We start from the raw sequence: 20682 nt of genomic DNA, 5'->3' as shown, positions 1-20682 counted from the left end.
ACTTGAAATTCGCTATAGTGATGTAGCTTATCATGCTACCTGGTGACCAGCAAGACCAGCATATGTTGTGTATTGGTGCTGGTCTCTGCTTGTTTTTCTTCTGGTTTTCTATGCTGGTTTTTCCAGCAGGTTACATAACATTTGCTTGTTTAAAGGTGATATGTAATTCTAATCTTTTGCTGTAGGTGTTGAGCTGCACACGCTTGCCGTCACAGGTATCAAAAAAGTTGAATTGAACCAAATTAATTCTATTTCTGGTCATCAACTGAGTTAGTTTCAGACCTGTTCAAATCCGACAAGCGTTGGTCACCACATTGCTTTTGATGCATGCACACAGTTGGGATGGTGACGACGCAGAAAGTACACACCAACTAACTTTTCCACAATTCCACAAACCCCCCTTTATCTTTTGACTCCTACATGTTATCCTGACATGTGGAGAAAAATCTCCCTGCTGACTGTAGAGCAGTCACAAATCCTGACGCCAGGATTTTCCCATTTGACTGTAAAATGGGTTTGTGTAAGCGCCGCCGTCCCCTATTCAGCCCCCCTCCGTCTCTCTGTCTGTCTCTATGAAACAGAGGAAAGACAAACAATGGAGCGACGCTGCTGTAAAGTGGCCCCCTCTGCATGACGGTGCTGAAAGGTTGAAAAGAGGATTTGTTCTGTGGCTCATTTGAAGAGCCGAGCGGCCGGTCGTCGTCCCACGCTGCAGTTTTTCCAGGTCACTGGGCGCTTGGAGGGGTCGTCGAAGAGTGGGAGTGAAGGAGGTGATTAATTTTCTCCTCTGTCAGGATCTGTCGCTCTTTGTCAGGCTGTCCTCCCTTTCCTCCGTCTGTTTCTCAACATCTGTTCTTTTGGCTAAGTGGATATAGTGCTGGTTCAAATCAGTGTTGATTAGTATATAAAATGTGAAAAACAGTCCAGTTTAGTCTTCAAATTGCTTGAAAAACACCCAATTCTCCTAATTCAGAACTTTAATGTAGGAACATCAACTCTTAACTAAAACCTAGAATATTTTTGATGTATGTACTCGATCTCAGAATGTGACGTACCCAACCTGGAGGTACAGTTAAGGTGGAACTACTGTCTTCCAGCAACAACTATCCACACGATATCTCATGTGACTTTTCCAGCTTTTTATTTTAGTATCGTTTCTTATATGAGGCTCCTTTTTCAACTTCAAGGTCAATATTGTTTTTTCACCAACAACAAATTATCCTGCATTCATATGGAACTAAGCTTTAGGAGCGTTCCACCTTAACTGTCCTCCAGGTTACGTCACATTCTGAGATCGACACTTCTCCACTGGCAGGACGGCGGCGAGCGGAACAAGCTACTGCTAACGTGAGTTGTTCAAAAACCTTCTTTTTAGTAAACTCTGTGTACACAAACAATGTTCTCAATGCTCGTGTTCATGTGTAGAGACCCTGGTGATACTACGAGCAAAGTTTCATGTTGTGTCGAGACTTCTTACTGTTTTGAAAATAGAGATTTTGATGCTATCGTAAAAGTGCCCGTAGCACTCCCATTGAAAATGAGTTTGACCTGAGAACAACAATACGGTAAATCTTTAAAGTGTCTCTTTCGTCGTAATTGTGCTTTAACACTAAGGTTTGACTTGGGTACATTCACAAAAAAAGCCTAGGTTGCATTTTGGCGAAAGTTTCGCTTTAATTGCAGCTCAAAATTTGTCTTTTCTTAGCCTAGTAACTCAAGTCAATTTAGACAAAAAATGCTATTGGGTTCCCGCTGTAAGCTTCATGTTTGTTCACAGACTGAAAACAAGAATAAACTCAGTGGACCCTGCAGAATACCTGGAACCAGACTGAAGTTGATGCTGTAATTAAAAAACGAGAGTCAAGACAATACTGTTTATTGGCACTGAACAATAGCTTAAGACATCAACTAAAAAAAACTCACATCCAAACACACTTGTCTGTGTATCCAGACAGTGAATCACAGCATACTTTATTATTCTCAGTACCTGTGTGTTTAACTTGAGACTGGACTCACTGCAGACATACATACTTATAAACATACATTTCTTAATTTTCACAGTAGTGGCCCAATTAAATGATCACTTTGTGAAGCTCTGTTTCAGGGATGTTACATTTTGCTCCATTTAAAGAGCTGAAAATACAAATGTCGTTGCAAAAATCCAGCTTTTTGATAATATTTGGCAACTTTTTACTTCACTTGAGGCCAACATCAGGTCCGTGTCCTGATGTTTAATTTTCAAAAGTCTTTCTTCTTGGAATTTGTCCACTTTGTCTTGGCTTGTCCATTTGACCCAGGCTGTAAAATCCTGTGCAGCAAAGAGGGGTTGATAAAAGCAGGGAAGTCAAATGATCCAGATTTATTAAATTTTTTTAACTTCCTTTGAGTCTGTAAACCAAAGAGGTGCGTTTGTTTCCGTCTACTTGACACGCCGGTCAGCAGGGCTGGTTGGTTTAGAGATGGAGAAGTGAAGAGATGAAGAAGAGCCAAGGATGATGTCGACCCATAATCCTTTGGTTCCACTGCCACCTGAGAATCCAAGGGAGACGGAGAAAAGTTTAATTTGAGTTTGGAAACAAATTAAAAAATATCTTTTATTGTAAGAGAAACCACCTGGACAGCCATCTTTTTTTATCCATCTTTTGTGAGTTTTGTTTCTTCTGCTTACTGTCCAAGAAAATCAGCATTTAATGTAGGACTGCCACCAAAAATTAGTCCACCAAATACCATTTGGATTGATAGATTAGTTGTTTGGTCAATAAAATGTAAGAAATAAACTAGATAATATTTACATTGTTTGATCTCAAAAAAACAATTGCTGATATTTGTGTTGGGGCGGAGCTGTCGGCCATCTTTTGAGGAGAGAGGCGGTTGCAGATCCAGACCGTCAACACTCAGATTCACATCAGATTCTGCTCTGATTCTGAGCTGTTTACTGACGGGAGGCAGTGGCGTGCGCAGACTTTTTGAAGGGCAGGGGCGAAAAGAAGGGCACTTTAGCGTGTGTTTTGGCTCCCAAGAGGGCACTTTAGCGCATGTTTTGGCTCCCAAGAGGGCAATTTAGCGCGCAATTTGGCTCCCAAGAGGGCACTTTAGCACGCAATTTGGCCCCCAAGAGGGCACTTTAGCGTGTGTTTTGGCTCCCAAGAGGGCACTTTAGCGCGCAATTTGGCTCCCAAGAGGGCACTTTAGCGTGTGTTTTGGCTCCCAAGAGGGCAGTTTATCATGTTTTAACCAGCCAAGGGGGCAGTTTAGTGTGTTTTGTAGACCAAGAGGGCACTTTGGCACACATTTTGGCTTTAGCGCATGTTTTGGCTCCCAAGAGGGCACTTTAGCGCGCAATTTGGCTCCCAAGAGGGCACTTTAGCGCATGTTTTGACTCCCAAGAGGGCACTTTAGCGCTTGTTTTGGCTCCCAAGAGGGCACTTTAGTGCGCAATTTGGCTCCCAAGAGGGCACTTTAGCGTGTGTTTTGGCTCCCAAGAGGGCAGTTTATCATGTTTTAACCAGCCAAGGGGGCAGTTTGGCACACGTTTTGGCTTTAGCGCATGTTTTGGCTCCCAGGAGGGCACTTTAGCACGCACTTTGGCTCCCAAGAGGGCACTTTAGCGCATGTTTTGGCTCCCAAGAGGGCACTTTAGCGCATGTTTTGGCTCCCAAGAGGGCACTTTAGCGTGCAATTTAGCTCCCAAGAGGGCACTTTAGCGCGCAATTTGGCTCCCAAGAGGGCACTTTAGCGCGCAATTTGGCTCCTAAGAGGGCAGTTTATCATGTTTTAACCAGCCAAGGGGGCAGTTTAGTGTGTGGAGCTGGAGGGGAAATGGACTTTACTTCATGAATGTAGCGTTACAGAAAGGAGAGAGGGAACCAGAACCAGAACCAGTCTCTGCCGCCCACGCAGTGTTACATTATGTTGCTTGTTATTGTACAGTAAAGTAATCTGACCGATGATTCTGGAGTCAAACACTTCGATGGTGGTGAACACACCATTTAACGACCACCAATGCTGATGAAAATCTATCTGACGGGACTCAAGTGTTAAAGTATTCATGTTATGTTTAGTCATGTTCTTCAACACTCTCCTGGAAGTTAAAGTGACCGGTGACATAATGAAACGCACCATTACCCTCAGTAAACTTCTCCGGTTTGAACATTGTTAGAAACATTTGGGAAATTGTAAGTACTGAACTCAATGAGATGAAACACAAAGTTCCAGTCGTTTTTAGAGATCATGTGTGAGTCTGACACTGAGACTGATGCAACAAGCTGAGCAGCTGTTTTCCCCTCACACTGCAGATTTACTGGCTCACTGGACACACTGGGATTTGCTGACTGGGAGGGAAGGATCAGACTCTGTCTTCATCTCAACTCAGTCACATGCTCTAGTTCTTCCTCTGTTTTCTGCTTTCTGGTCCCTTTTTTTTGTCTCTTGGACGTTTTTGTCGTGTGTTTAAATAAACACCAAATATATCGTCATCCTCAGCTGACAACATGCAACAGATGCACATTTTCCTCCAGTTTGACCATCACACAAGCGCACAGCTTTTTTAGGAAAGTCTTTTTTTAAAAAGGAAACTTTCTATTTGTGGCGCCCGTTTAAACATTTACGTCCTCAGTGGGAACAAATGGTCTGAGAGCCGCAGACAGCGTAGGGACGTCTGAGACAAACTAACAGTTTTGGTTTCTGATTTTTTCACAGAATTTGTTCACAAAAAGAAAAATACACAACAACTACAGCCTTGTTGTTTAAACCCAGACCACTCTGAATGAACATTTTAACCCAATTGGACTTAATCTGGTTTTAAAAAAGACCATTTTGTTTCTGGATCTAGCTTTAATTCTGCATGTGAGCTGCATGTGCAGTTTTGTGTATCCTGGCCTACTTACTGAGCGCACAGAGACGTCTTCGTAAACTATAAATAGTGTGTGTGCTTGTTTATATCCACCTTCTTGTGGACCTACTCACCTGTTTCCACACCGGGGCCACAACAGCTCTTAAAAAAAGTGAAGGAAATTCCCCCTGAAGAGGCCAGACACACACTTTCCAAAGTAATATGAAAAGTTATGTTGCAGTAAAGTAAGAGGAAACCGTCTCTGCAGACATTTGGCCTGTTTTTCATTCATGCTTCCAACTTTATAACGAGCGATTAGAGAAGAAAGGCCCTGACGACGCCTCCATGCACAAAGCTCGACTTGTAAAGGTTTTCCCAGTTTGATGTGAAAGGATTCGACTGGCCTGCACCTCAAACTCACTCACCCAACATCAGTGATGGTGGGAGTGTAAAGCCTTTTCTTAGAAATGTGCTGTGTATGTGGTAAAGGTTTACCGGGAGGGGCTGCCATGTTGACGCAGACGGCGAGCTGCTTCTGTTTGTGTCTGACGGAGTCGTTGTGGCGGCTGAACACAGGTTTCATCTGCTCCGGACCGGAGGGCAGGTCTGAGACAGAGAGAGAGAGAGAGAGAGTCTGTGGTCTTTATCCTGTTAAACCACTGAACATTTGAAAGCAGCTTTTTGCGATCAGCCTATTGTCGTCGTTGCTGCTCAGAGCTTCTTGTTCGGTTTCCCGTCGTTACGATCACCTGTCAGTCAATCGAACGTCTTCCTGTTTTGAGTTTCTGTCACTGCTGATGCTAACCTCCCCAGTTCTTCTTTCAGTGGTCATGTATAGATGTTAGGTTTCTGCAAACCACGGATATATTCCTTTATGTTAAATTTTATTGTATTTCTTTATATGATTTTACTTGAATTCTGAAGTCTGAATATTAAGAATTGACAGTTCATTGCTCCTTCAGCAGGTGTATTTGCATTACATATATATATATTTAGACCCTGACTGATTGTTTTTGGGCCTGATACCAATATTGATAAGGAGTAAAACGTTGTGATATGGATTTATTTACCTTTATTGTGACAAAGGTGTCTAACAGATGCAAATATTTTACAGTGTAACATTAAAATGTATTGTCTAAAATCACATCCTCTTACTGAAAAAGCAAACTTCACTTGGAATGTAATAATTATGAATGACCTCAAGAATCTTTTTCTGCATAATGACATTTAATATTTATCGTAGTTAATCTGTGTAATCTTAATGTACAACTAAACCAAAAGTTGTTCTCATCCTCTTCATCATCATCATCACAACCGTCTAACTAACTGATGGGGGTTTTTCTTGTTTCTACCTGCACTGAAATGTTCTGGGCGCTGATCCAAACTCACTGCAGCGTGTCAGGAGCACCTTTATTATCCCGGCGGGTCAATGTGTGTCTCTCCTTAGAGTTCATTTGACGTTCTTCATAAGAACAGGACGTCCCTTTCTTGACTAACAGACTTCAGGGAGGTTTCCACTTTGTTTTGATTCGTTTTTTAAATTTTATTTCCACTAATAGAAAACAAAGTGTGCAGGAAGTTACGAGTCACGTGCACACGGCAGCGCGTCACAGAGCCAGACTTTGTCTCTGTGTAAGTGCTGATTCAGTGCGTGAGTTTTGTTTCCTTTGTCACTTCTGTATTTAGTGCAGATGTGTCGGAGGAGCAGTTTCAAATCACAAAAATCGTGCTACTTAACCGTTAATGGCCTCCAGCAGATAAAAACACTGTGGATAAAGCTCTGAGCTCTCTGCCTCCACTTGAAGACGATTAAAGCAAATAATTTAATCATTTTTGTCATAGATAAATCTGACCATTATTATTTTCTGTTTTTCAACAATGCATTTAATCTATAAAAGGTTAGAAAATAGATTTAAAAATGCACAACAAAACGGTTCCCAGAGGCTGGTGTGTAAAAGTACGATAACAAAATACACAAAGATTCTTCATTTACAGTCTTAAATTATGAGAAAAGCAGCAAATCCTCACATTAAGAAGCTAGAACCAGCTATCAAATGAATAATTGATTAATAAACTAATTGTTGCAGCTTTATTTCACACATCTTTAAGCCGCCATCTTTAGTGGGTTAGCTTCAAGCTAACAGAGCTTTTACACAGGCGCAGGTTTAGATAACCTCGACTTTAGTCTGGGTCTGAGTTTGTTGGGTTATCCCCTGAAATTGGACTAAACACAGGGCCAAGAGACACCAGAACTTTCAGATTCATTCTACTTTCTGTCTCATCAGACTTATTGGTCGTACTGTAGAAACAGCGTCTCACTCAGGAAACTTCCCGGTTCAGTGAAGACGGGAATGGATGTTATTTTCCGTTCGGGGGAACACAGAGTTCCGTCAGCACACGTGTGAGCTCATGAACAGTCATGAAGGAAACGCGTGCACATACACGAAACACATCAACTTTGTTTCAGTTCAAATGTTTGTCTTCCCCTTTTGGAACAACACGTTACAGTCAGGATCTGAAAATAAAGTTGAGTTTACGTGTGGTCTTACTTCTGTAGAAGCGGTTGCGGGCGAGCAGACAGGCGGGAGAGTTGACGCTTGTCATGGCGTGTCGGATGTGCGAGGTCGCTGACCTACAGGGTCAACATCCTAGAAAGAGAGACAGACAGAGATCATGATGTCAGTCGGGTCAGAACTCAGCACCCTTTTTTTTTTTAAATCTCCAATACAAGAATGGCAATTATTTCAGCATTTAATTCAGGCAGCAGATTTGAATTGAGCTGGACATCAGGCTACACTGCTGTAGAAAGGAAAGCTGCTCCCATTTCCAGTTACAAACCTCCTTAATATCTGATAATTCAGCTTTCATTTGGAATGAGTACATCAAAGGAAACAGATGGCTTGTTTGTTGAGTGTTATTAAAGCCGATGGCACACCGATCAAACAGACTCCGACAAACACAGATGTTTGTTCGGTGTGTCGTGGCTGTCGGTGTTTGTTTTAGGATGTTTGGTCAGATTCAACATGTTCAATCTTTGTTTGTCCAAGTTTGGTGAAGTTCAGACAGTTTGCCAGGCGTTCAACACAGACGGTTAGCCAAACAGAAGGCCCACAGTGTGTGTAGCAGAAGTCACGCCGCTTCTGTTTTACACCATGGGACGTAAACTCTCCAAGATTTCCTGGAGCGGCAACTGCAGGTGTATTTTTTTTGGCCCTGCTGCCTCCCAGAGATCCAGTGTCGCCTGTGTGACGTCAGTTTTTGACACGTCTCAGTAACAGCACTGCATGAAAGCGAAACTGTAATGATGTCTTCTGAAATGGTTATTATAACTCTTACTATTTACTGAATAAAACATTTCATGTACATAGTTATTCTTTGTCTATAAGGCTAACTTATTCCAGTTATGATGTGAACCTCCTTCTCTCTCCTGGCTGACACCCAGTGTGCATCTTTAGTATCACAGTAAATATTTACAAGTCACCGTTTTTCGTAAGACTGTGAAAATATTTTAAATGATAAGGACTGCACAGCCAACAGTCTCACTGAACGGTGAGACGATGCAGACGACATGCAGATCCGACTAGAACAGACGGAGGTTAGAGCTCCACCTAAACGAGGAACTGCACCAACAGAAAGTCAAACGAATAACGTCGGAGAGAGACTGACGTGTTGGAAAGAAGGACAGGAAGAGGGAAAGGTGAATCCTGAGCAGGATGTCCAAACAGATAAAAGGTCAAACAGAGTCAATGATTACTTACAGTGAACGCAGAGACCGTTAGTTCAGGCTCAACACTGATGCTGCTATTTTTAGATACTGTGTGTGTGTGTGTGTGTGCGCGCCTCTTGTCTCCCTGTCGCTGCATTTTCACTTCCACATATTATTTTGTATCCTTGAAGTCTTTAGTTTGTTCTTGTGACTGAATATTTGTTGCAGGCTCTCCCGTTCACCATTACTATATGAAGGAACGCGTTTCCAAGGCGATCCGTGTCGTCTGTTCCTTCTAGATTCAAGTGAAAATCCAATATCGGGAAATGAAAAGGCGATTTGATATCTTGTTTTTTTGGTTTATAAATCTGAGACCAGTTTGTTTTTCTTACTTTGGAAAATCTGATTTGATTTGATCTCCTCTCTTAATGGCAAAAGGAGATTCAACTGATCTTTGATGCTTTTAAAATTCACCCCGAGATTCCACCAGATACGTGTCTGCTGCGTTACGGCTCTGATCCGGTTTTGCTCCACCATCCAGTAACCCGCCACAGTGCAGTACTGTCAACAACTGGCTTATTTTCTTATTTTGAAAAGTAACCGGATGTCATATTGTTGTTTCTTGGTGCTAAATTCAGCTGAATTGCTGCATCGTGCTCCGACATCCGCCAGAAATAGAAGTCCTGCGTATCTGTTCTGGAGGGCTTCGGACTGCCGGAGCTGGACGGAGCAGATGCGCAGCGCAGCGGACCTGCTGGAAGTTAACACAGAGACTAGAGTGAAACCATCAGATCCGCTGGCGTGGCGGAGACGTAACGCAGCGGACACGTATCTGGTTGAATCTCGGGGTTAGAGACTTGAGAAAAACCTCACAGGAAAGTTTTTGACAAGCTGCAAGAAAACACGATTTCAGATCACAAAAATATCAGCATGTAGTTACAAAGATGAACAGCCCAAACAGTGCGTCTTTCATTTGTTTAAGTCTAAAATAAGAGCATGATGATAGTTTTTGTGTCTTCACTGTCTCTTAAGAACAGTCGGAGTTCCTGCAAAACCAAAAAAATATGCAGGATATCTTTTACCTCTACTAACTAAACTGTCATAATTAGTCAGTCATAACGTCTTCATGAATTCAGATTCAGGTACGTTGGTGATAAACTGTCAAAATAGGATTAACGCTACGTGTCCTGAAGTGGAGGTCAACAGCCCACATGCTGCGTGCATGCTGGTGTTTATTTAAGGCCTTTCCTGTCCTGGTTCAGTCGCGGGTATCAGTGCAGCCCTGTTAGCTTTAGATAAAAATGACTTTTTCGGGAAACAGAATCTCTAAAAAACATTTGTTTTAGTGTTGAAATGTGAGACGGCGGAGCGGCTGGGCATTTATTTTTAGAGATAAGATCCGTTTGCGGTCCAGGGATCATGGTTTGTTTTGCTGCTCCAGTTTGGGCTTGATTTTCTTGTTTGTGCTGTAAACTGTTTTTACTGTTCACCTCTTGTCTAATAACACATCAATCTGACAAACCAGGTATATTTTGCCAGAACATGACCATTCCAGCCCAATTAGCAGGATGAGAGCAGTTAACGTTTGTGCAAACCACAGATACGTACGTTGGTACCAAATATTGGATATCGGGTTCAAATTATAGTTTTATTCACTTTCACAGCAGGAGGGGGTGGAGACAGAGTCGGCGTTATCACAGCCAACAAAGGTATTTAAAGGCAAACGGTGATTTGTCTAGAACCTGAAATGCATATTTTACAGTAAGCAATAAACTTTATTGTCGAAACTTAGATCAGTGAACTGAAACTGTCAACTTCACTCAATGTAATAATTATGTATCTCCCAAAACATCAATTTGTGCCGTTCTGTTCTTTAAAACCAAAAACCTTTCAAATCGGCCGATATTGTCAACATATGCACGGATACCAATCTGTCTGTGATGGTTCAATAGTGGCCGACTGTTATATTTGTCGGGCTTTAGATTGTTCCTCACTCTAACAAAAGTTAAAACATAAAGAAACGTTCAGTTTTAACTTATCTGTGGTTTTGCTGTAATGTATTTTGCTAACGTTTACTCTGGAGATTGGGTCGATGTTGTTTTTCACAACCTAACAAAGTGTTTTTTGTGCCTAAATCTAAAGAGACAACAAGCACAACATGGTCATAACGTCAAACCGAAAAATGAACCTAGAGACAACTAAAGTAAAGTTTAACCATAATTTATTCTGCTGACCTGGTTGGAAAAAAAACGTCCATCAAGCTGATAAAAAAGAAGGAACCAAACATGCACATAAACACCAACATGCATGCTGTGCGTGTATTGTACAAAATACGGTGATTGTTACAGAAAATGTAGTGTGCAAATAATATCTTGATGTAAGAGACAGTAAAAAAATGCAGCTCTGTGGACGTTGGTCAGTTCAGTATTAAGAAAATATGAGCAGTGTGTTTAGAAAGGCTTGTTTTAAGCTGTTTTAAACTCGTGGTAGCGTAAATCCGTTTGGTCATGCTGGGATGATAACGCCATGAGTGTGCTGGAGAGATAAGTATTTGTGAGTCTGTGTAGTATTTCATATGTAGGTGACCCGTCTCCACACCCTGAGGCTGAGTGAGTTCTCACTAAGCACCAACTGCTGTGGAGTGTACAGTCCATATCCACCACCGCAGCACCACCCACAGTATCGGCCTTTAAGTAGGACGTGACCTAAAGTGCAGTCTGTAAACAATGTGTTGCTCTACTTCAGCACATTGGATATAAAGTGTAACAAGGACTGTGATATTTTTGAGGACTCCAGCTGGTAAATACCTAAATGTTTAAAGTTGGCACACACAAAGATCTCTGGGACAAAGTTTGTTCAATTCAATTTCACTGTTTTGTACTGTAATGTTTCGATGTTCTGACGTTGTCCAGTGAACTGCTGCTGGTTGACCGTGTAGAAGGTCCACTTCAGTGCTCAAGTGCAACAAGAAAGAGCCATATTTCTGAAACATTACTTTTTATTTCCATTATAAAAACAGTTTGTATTAATTTCTTTGATTACTTTTTAAAGAGTTGGTGTCCATCTTATTTTTTTCCCTACTCTTAAATAACTTCACACTGAACTGACAAATTAACATTTGTACTTTTGTTTAATTAGCCTCCCTCAACTGTAAAAATCTGGGGAAAACTTGCAGTATGAATGAAAAGTGAGTCCTACTCTGTTCAACCAAGATGTAAACAACATCGACATCAACTGTAAAGTCAAAGTCAGAGTCTGTCCATTGTGCTGGAGTCGAGCCAAAACAAAGTCCGAAGCTTTAGTATCTAAAAAAAAAACACGTATGTGTGAGTTGGTAGAAGTGTGGCGTAACGACGCTCCACTGACTCTGTATTGAACCAATTCAGCCGTGCCTGTCTCTGATTTCACGCTGCTGTGTTGTGTAAGGGCTTTCTAAACATTGCTTATGTAAGCCGGTCTGTCAGTAAGATGTAGGACAAAGGTCGCAGCCACCCACTGTTGTTCCTCCTCCTATAGACTCAGATTCTCATTCTACTTCCCTCAATCCTGGAATCACCTGTCTCACGTACACACAAGCAGAGCTTCATGATCTGTGATTTAACTGAAAGTAGGAACGAATCGTTCTTTATACAACTGTTGCAGCCGTCAGTAGATCTGAATGAAAACATGAGGAGAACAGGAAATAGAGGGAGGGACGGGAGGAAGGAAAAGGCAAGATAAGAGGAAAGAAAAACAACAACAAGGAACAGGACAGGCTTGAGAGAGGAAATCAACAGGGATGGAAGGAAGAAAAGATAAAACACAAAGTAAATATGAGAGAATAAAAGTGGAAATGAAAGGAGGAAAGCAAGAAGGAAGAAGGTAAGATGAAAGGAAGGAAGGAGAGGGAGAGGAAAACACGGAAGGAAGGAAGGAAGGAAGGGCTTGAGAGGAAGTAAACAGGAATGGAAAGAAGGGAACTTAGAAACACTACAAAAAGGGAGGAGGAAGAAGGGGATGAAACAGGAAAAGAAGTAAAAGAGGAAGAAATCAGAAAACACAGAAGAAGGTTTATTAGGAAACACAGTGGAGGAGGAAACATGAATTAAAGGAAGCAAGAAAGAAGGAAATGCACAACATGGCAGAAAAAAGAGAAGGAAACATGGAAGGAAGTAAAGAAAGAAGTAACATGGAAGGAGGAAAGGAAAGGAGGAAACAAACCAAAGAGGGGACATGAATTGAAGGAAACATACAAATATGGGAGGAAGAAAACTTTATAGGCAGAAAAGGGTACATGGAAGTTAGAAAGGAAAAAGGAAACATGAAAGAAAGGAAGAAGAAAGAGAAGGAAACATGGAAGGAAGTAAAGAAAGAAGTTACATTGGAGGAGAGAAGGAAAGAAGGAAACAAACGAAAGAAGAAACATGAATTAAAAGAAATATGCAAAGATGAGAGGAAGGACACTTGAAAGGCAGAAAAGGAAACATGGAAGGTAAGAAGGATACAAGGAAGAAAGGAAGAAGGAGACATACAAGGATGGAAGGAAGGAAGAACAAAGGAAACATGAAGTAATGTAGGAAACATGAATTGAAGGAAGCAAGAAAGAAGGAAATACACATGCATTAAAAATCAGAAAAAAGAGAAGGAAACATGGAAGAAAGTAAAGAAAGAAGTAACTTGGAAGGAGGAAATGAATCAAGGAAACAAACGAAAGAAGAAAAACTAATTTAAGGAAATATGCAAAGATGGGAGGAAGGACACTTGAAAGGCAGAAAAGTATACATGGAAGTTAAGAAGGAAGAAGGAAACGTGAAAGAAAGGAAGAAGAGGGAGAAGGAAACATGGAAGGAAGGAAGGGCTTGAGAGGAAGTAAACAGGGGTAGAAAGAAGGGAATATAGAAACACTACAACAAGGAAGGAGGAAGGAAGGGATGAAACAGGAAAAGAAGTAAATAAAAAGGAAGAAATCAGAAAACATTGACGAAAAGAAGAAAGAAGGCACATTGAAGAAAGTTTATTACGAGACAGTGGAAGAGGAAACATGAATTAAAGGAAGCAAGGAAGAAGGAAATGCACAGCATGGCAGAAAAAAAGAGAAGGAAGCATGGAAGGAAGTAAAGAAAGGAGTTACATGGAAGGAGGGAAGGAAAGCAGGAAACAAACGAAAGAAGAAACATGAATTGAAGGAAATATGCAAAGAGGGGAGGAAGGAACCTTTTAAAGGCAGAAAAGAATACATGGAAGAAAGGAGGAAGGAAACATGAAAGAAAGGAAGAGGGGGCAGAAGGAAACATGGAAGGAAGGAAGGGCTTGAGAGGAAATTAACAAGGATAAAAAGAAGGGAATATAGAAGGACTACAACAAGGAAGAAGAAAGGAAGGGATGACACAGGAAAAGAAGCAAAATAGGAAGAAATCAGAAAACATTGGTTATTAGAAAACACAGTGGAGGAGGAACATGGAACAGGAAATGCGCAGAGATGAGAGGAAGGACACTTGAAAGGCAGAAAAGGATACATGAAAGGTAAGAAGGATACATGGAAGAGAGGAAGAAGGAAACATAAAACGATGGAAGGAAGGAAGAAGGAAGGAAGAAAGAAGGAAACATGAGGTAATGTAGGAAACATGAATTGAAGAAAGCAAGAAAGAAGGAAATATACAACATGCATTAAAAGCAGAATAAAGAGAAGGAAACCTGGAAGGAAGTAAAGAATGAAGAAAGAAGTTGTGTGGAAGTAGGGAAGGAAAGAAGGAAACAAACGAAAGGGAGAACATGAATTATAGGAAATATGCAAAGAAGGGAGGAAGAAAACTTTAAAGGCAGAAAAGGATGGAAGGAAGGAAGAACGACAGAAACATGAAGGGAAGAAGGAAGGACGGATCTGTCAAAGCACCGGTGCATGCACCTTTAACCTCAGTTCCCGACTAGTTCACTGATGATAATCGTACCTGATCGGTTCTCATGCACACACGCACCTTTAATCAGCTCTTCAGACACGTCAAATCTTTCCCCTCGGTGTAATAAACCAGACGCAGACTGGAGCTCTGCAGGATCCTGAAGATTTCAGACAGAAACATGCAGGAAATGAACCAACATCTGCAGGTTCCCCTCCGAGGAGGGATGACGCTGCAGGTCTCGTACGCAGCGTAGGAGTGGCCAGGAGTCAGGTAGCATCCAAGTCAAAAGGTCAGCAGCTGTTTTTACCTCGCGGCACACCGAGACTCGTTTTAGCTCCGTTGTGACCTACATATGAAGTAACTGGAGGGTCTCCCTCCATGAACATGACGGCGCACAGAGCGAAATGTCTTTAACATGAAGCCAGACGAATCCTTATTCTGTCGTTCCTTCACTTCTGTTCTCAGAGATCGTCGGAGTCAAAGCATGAAGGCACGACCGTGATATCAGTCTTCTGAGGTTCTGTAGTCGTGGGTGTTATCCAAATCTGAACTCAGCTGCTGGTTTCAGTCTTTGCTGAGATTATCAGAAGTTTAATTCACGACCTCGACGACGTCCTGCACACCTCCTGCCTCCTACATGTGCCTGCTGGTGGTGAATGGGTGAATGTGGCAGGTGTGAAGTCATTTTTAAAGCTTTAATTTCAAGTCCTCAATGCCTTTGTTCATAATCTGTGATGTCAGCATGTGATACACATCGCTGTAATGATAAGACTCCATATCGTCTTAGACTTTGGATGTCGTTATCTTGTGATGTGTCATATTTGTTGTCCTTAACTGGTTTTAAAGACTGTCTCACAGTAAAGTGGTGCCATTTTCTGAACTTACCAGACTGTCCGACTTGTTCTTCTATTTATGTCTGTACCCACATACTCATTCTATCCACATTACTGATGGCATTTGGTCAAAATATCGATGTATATCATGTATCGCAAAGTTATTTTTAGGGCAAAACGGCCAGACCAATGATGTTTCTGGGCTTCCCTCTTCAAAGGTGTCGGCCTGTAGTTCGATAATAAAGGATACTGCGGAGGCAAGGCCGGGTGGATAAATACAGCAATCTTTATTAAAACAAAATCTAACGCCTTGAGTCCGGATCAGAAGCGGCCGCGTTCTGATATTATCAAATCTCTGGACAAAACAATGCCAAAATGCTTGTCCTCTGCTCCATCAAAACCTCAGCCTTTGCTCCTACGAGGTTTTTCCAAATGCCACCCCCTGTTCCTTCTGTCAGGGCCTTTTTTAAGAGTCTCTCCTCAAAGTCACCCACTTCTTCTGATTGGTTCCCTTGCCAAATTACTTAACAGAAGAAAAAGGAGTTTGATCTGTGCTTAGTCATCTCTTATTATTTGGCATGCTGGTCAAGCTTAGCTAAGCACTTAATCATCTGTTACCTTTGACCCCTTACAGTTGGAAGCTACCTCCTGGACTTCTATTCACACAATGAAAATCAATTGGTCATGATTGAATCTAACTTAAGTAAGTCAGAATTTGTTGTCCTCCAGACACCTCACCAACAACAAATAAGTAAAACAACTTGGGAAGAGTTGAAAGTTGTGTTTTTCCTTCTGATGGAAGCTGGAATGTTTTCAGGTTGTCCGTCCATCAGTCACATTCTCGTGGCCACCATATCTCAGAAACGCGGTGGTTCGCTGTGATGTGGTGATTTGAGTTTTTCCATCGAAGGTTTTTAAACATCTAACTGATTGTCTGCACATTTCTAATCTACTCAGACTAAACAAGATCATTATATTCCACCACAAACTCGACCACTCTGTCGGAGTTTGTATGTTTAGTTTGGGCGGTTTGCCCTGGTCACATTAAAAATGCCACCGTGTGCAGCTGTGATGGTTTGTTCCTGCACACTTTGCCCTGCAGCCTGTGGAACAAGTCAGATGTTGTTTACCCTGAATAATGACTGGGATGCCAAAGGAGATTTGCCTCATCAGCAGACTGCAGACTGACGAGGTCTCAGAAACCGAGAGTTTACAAAAACAAGCCGTAAATCCGCTGACCTCGGAGTCACTCTCTAACCTTCTGCTGGATTATATCGGGCAGTATCTCTGTACACAAACTCACGAGGGCTTTAACATGCTTGACAACATGTGAGCTCTGCAGCTTCGCCTCTGCAGAAGTAGCCGCCAATTTGGCCATCCTTTTCGTGGCTAGGTCCGGATTTCGTCCGCCAATTTGACGCCTCGGAAGGTACACTTTTTTCCACCTCCATTGCTGTAAATCCGAGTCGTCAATGTGCCGGCCTCTGCGTGAGGTGGGCGGAGGTGTCAATGACGTGCACTGTTGTGCGACCCACAGCCGGGCAGTTTTAAAACCAGGAAACAGCTGATCACAGCAGTCAGTCCATCACTTCATCCGCGGACGTCAAGATGAGCAACTGGACAGCCGCTGAGATCCAGGAGATGCTAGCGTCTCCTCGGTCTCTGTAGCTGTCTTCGTTGTCCACTTGTTGTTGTAGCGGCAAGCTACTAACGGTCGCTACTTTCAAATTAAAAGTGCCGCCTTTCTATATAAAAGGGGCTAGAGTTAACTGAGCGAGTAAGCATGCTCAGCTGCCCAAACATTTACAATGTTGGAAAGTAAAGTACCGAACTAACAACAGAACAATGGCTCTCGGAAGTCCCAAAATCCAAAACTGATTTGAAAAGACATTATTTACACCCTCAACGTGCAAGGTGCGAATCGAATGAAGAAGCAATTTAAAATCAGTGCTGCTTTATGGCGCCAAGACCTCGAGAATAACAAAGACCACAATCAATAAAATGCAACTTTTACCAACGACTGCCGATAGACAAGATATGCAGCAAGAATGATCTGTGAGCGAGGACACAACAACTACCAGCAGCAGAACTAGAAGAAGAAGATGGAGATGAATCTGACAAACATCACCTGGTGACAGGATCTCCAGGCAGACATCAAGAGACTGAGATACAGCTGCTATCAGATAGAAGAGGGAGTCCCAAGTCAACATCCTGAATCTTTACTTTCTCCTCCTCACATTTTCACTACAGGCTCTTTACTTTAGTTTGATGCATTTGACGGGAATTGTGGATTCTTTTTATTTGGCGCCATCAGCAGACTGATGTGGACCTATCAGAGCACATCACGCCGGCTGACGCAGCGAGACGAGACAAAGACGTAAAAGCCGTAAGAAGGCGTAAACAGACAGAGAGGGAGACTGGAATGTGGAGAAAAGGCGTGTTAGTGTCTCGTATCTGCAGAGAGTTTCTGATTTTCTCTCTTTGTTGCTGCTCGGGACGCTTTACCAACCCAACATGTGTCTATTTGACGTCCTGGGAATGAGACTCAACAATCAACTGTCTTTGTGGTGCGTTCAGGAACAGCTGGGACAAATCCTACTGATTCTACCTTTAACTTTAATAGTCTTTAAATTCTATTAATATGACGTGAGCTTCAGTTAGCTTTGACCACAAATGCCCTTCAGAGGGAGACTCGTGTGGACTTTCGGCACCTCTTGTTTACGACTTTGGTGATTGATAGTCACGCCGTTATCTCCCCTCGCTGGACTCCGTTACGACGAGCAATTAAGATGGCGAGTACACTGTTATCGTACCTCTAAGAATGTCGACAACACAGGTTGTAAAAGAAGGAAAACAAAACCTAGAAATGCTCTGAGAAGTGTGCTGGCGGTGCAACCTGTCTGATCACGTGACTGCTGGTGTTTTAACTCTGAGAGAGGAAAAGAAAATACTTGAAGGGAATATCAACGTGACTGAAAACTTCACCTTCACCACGATATAAAGGACACAGGGTGGAAGATCGCCAACTGGTATGATATTGTGACTTGCAGTGGGTGCAGTTTAGGCTAACTGCTGTAACTGGAGCTGGTTGAGCTGCACTTGGGCCAAGTCACAAGTCACAAGCTGAAAATCCAAAGGTCAAAGTCATAATCTTAATGCTTTCACATTATCATTGCATTGTTTAAATCAGTCAGAGCTACAGTGTTTGCTCAACAAAGTTAAAGACAACAGAGTTTTTCAGGTGTTTGATTTGTAAAATTAGACTCCTGACAAAGTTTGATGTGAACTTCAAGAAAAAGGTGGCTCCAAACAATGACTCTAAGATCATTTATAATTTAATATGTTTGTGCAAGTGATTGACTCAAGTCTGAGACTCTGCTCATATTCATATTCTGTCGACTGAAATAGTTTCCAGGAAAGGAAACAAAACTAAGTGTCACTTTTTGTTTAATTTAACAACACAAACGTCCCCTTCACTGCCCGTTCTCTCCACACAAAAAGGATAGGAACACTTTCATATTCTAAAGTCTTACCTTGTTGATCAGAATTTGGCTTTAAGATCCACCGATTTGAGAATTTGACATCAGTAAAGACGTGGAATTCACATAAACACAGGACGCTTTGGATGATTGGACGGAAGTGTGTCTGCTCTCCACTGCAGACACAAACAACAAACACACATCCTGAAGCTTTATTATTAGTCGAGGAAGCAAACCTCTCCCCTCCACCCGCCCTCGTCCCGCCTCATAAGTAAGGGACAGAAGTGAGCATGCATCTAAAATAATTATTCAAAACGTCAGAGCAGTTTTTGAGTCTTTCTTGGCTGAAGTCCAAGTCATGTCTCGTCTGTGTTGTGAGTTGCTCACAGAGACTCACAGTCAGCTTTGTGTGTTGTACTTATTTATGAAGTATCAGCAACCTAAGTGGCATTTTGCCAACAGCCTGGACGGAATTTATCTCTGCACACTTCACCAGTTCCAGAAAGACTTAAACAGCGGAATCTGCTACAACTACGGGAAAGTGTAAATTTAAGAAGTGTTGGCTTGAACAACCAGAATTCAGTGAAGCGCCGTGAGAGCGTACATAGGGACCCTTAACTTGGGCAGACTTGGTGTGAAAGCGCTGGTGTCACACACAAAATAGGAAAAACACCAGTTAGCTTCTAAAAGTCTCCAGCGAAGTCACACTATCACACACTTTTGTACAACTTTGTCACCAGTTCCAGGTCCAAGTTCATCCAGTTCTGCTCGACTGCAACTTTGCACGGTCAAGCGGTCAAGTGACATTCAAACCATCTTCGGCTCAACTCCAATGTTAAAAGTGGACGTGCTTTGGATTTTGAGAACCGTTGCTGAACAGATTTGGAGGTAAAAAGTTGGTTATTTTTGAAAGTAATTCTGGGACAGCACTTTTCCTTACTTTTTCGTACTTCTTGTAGGTCTTAAATTTAGTTCAAAAAGGTCATAAAAGTCTTGAATTTGACTTGTTCAAACCTGCAGAACAAACAAACTGTTTTGGGCAAAATTGGTTTGATTTGAGGTGACAGAGAATGAAACGAGAGAGGGATGATTCGAACCCTGGGCTGCTGCAGCGAGGACAAAGCATCTGTACATGGGGGGCACGTTCTGCTAACTGAGCTACTGGGCCGCCCCCTTTTCTTGGTGTATGATGCAGCTGTAGTTGCAGGTAGGGCTGATTGATTGATCGATTGATACGCCTACCAACACCTGAAACCCAGGTAAAACTTGGTGCGGAAAGATGGCATCCTCTGATCCAGCAGCAACCTTGGACGATTCAGTAACAAAGAACGACGGCACTTATGACTGTGATAAGGAAGTATTTCGTCTTTAAAGAGACAGACGCCAATGAAAAAGGTACAATGCAATACCTGTTCTAGAACAAGGAAACTGTAGAGACGTGTACCTGTACCAAAACACCTCAGGTACCTATATGACCAGTGTTGGGCAAAAAAACCCAAACTGAATATTGAGCTGAAGCTTGACTTCAAAATTAGAAAAATCAGTTTTTCCTCCAGATCGTCCAGCTCGAGTAAACGACAGGTCGTTGTTTTAGGAAGGATCTGTCGTGTGATCAGCTGTAAAACAGGAGGAGCAGGTTTCAGTGTTTTTTCCTCAAGTTTCAACTTTATCATCTTTTGTGACGTTCCCGTTTCTTTTACTGTCTTGAATTCTTACCGCCAAGCTCAAAATCACCATTAAGGGTTAATTAATTCATCCAAATTACAAAAGTACGGATTTTCCCACCACTGCCAGTCGTGCCCGCAGCAGACACACAGTACGGCACACGTACTGCAACGCAACTGATAACCTGGTATGAAGTTCAGTCTGTATAAAGGTCAGTCTGTATAAAGGGGATGAGATTCTGGAGCAGCTGAACAAAAAACTGACAGGAGGAGGAGACGGTCTGTTCTGTATG

At 42.2% G+C, this 20682-nt stretch overlaps 1 long non-coding RNA gene across 2 annotated transcripts; it reads right to left on the bottom strand.

The window, feature by feature from the left end:
• Positions 1 to 1862: 1862 nt before the first annotated feature.
• Positions 1863 to 19011, bottom strand: LOC115584455 (uncharacterized). Of its 2 annotated transcripts, XR_003984540.1 has the most exons (5): positions 18780 to 18988; positions 14492 to 14570; positions 7381 to 7479; positions 5327 to 5437; positions 1863 to 2529 (listed from the first exon to the last, which is right to left on the bottom strand). It is a non-coding gene; the product is annotated as an uncharacterized LOC115584455 (long non-coding RNA). The 2 variants fall into 2 exon arrangements; XR_003984539.1 differs by lacking the exon at positions 14492 to 14570 and having other exon boundaries at positions 18780 to 19011.
• Between the last annotated feature and the right edge of the window lie 1671 nt (positions 19012 to 20682).

The sequence above is a fragment of the Sparus aurata genome, chromosome 7 (genome assembly GCF_900880675.1).
Source record: "Sparus aurata chromosome 7, fSpaAur1.1, whole genome shotgun sequence".
Classification (NCBI taxonomy): Eukaryota; Metazoa; Chordata; class Actinopteri; order Spariformes; family Sparidae; genus Sparus; species Sparus aurata.
Note: the sequence above shows the minus strand (reverse complement) of the source record. Positions and strands in the feature narration are given on the sequence as shown.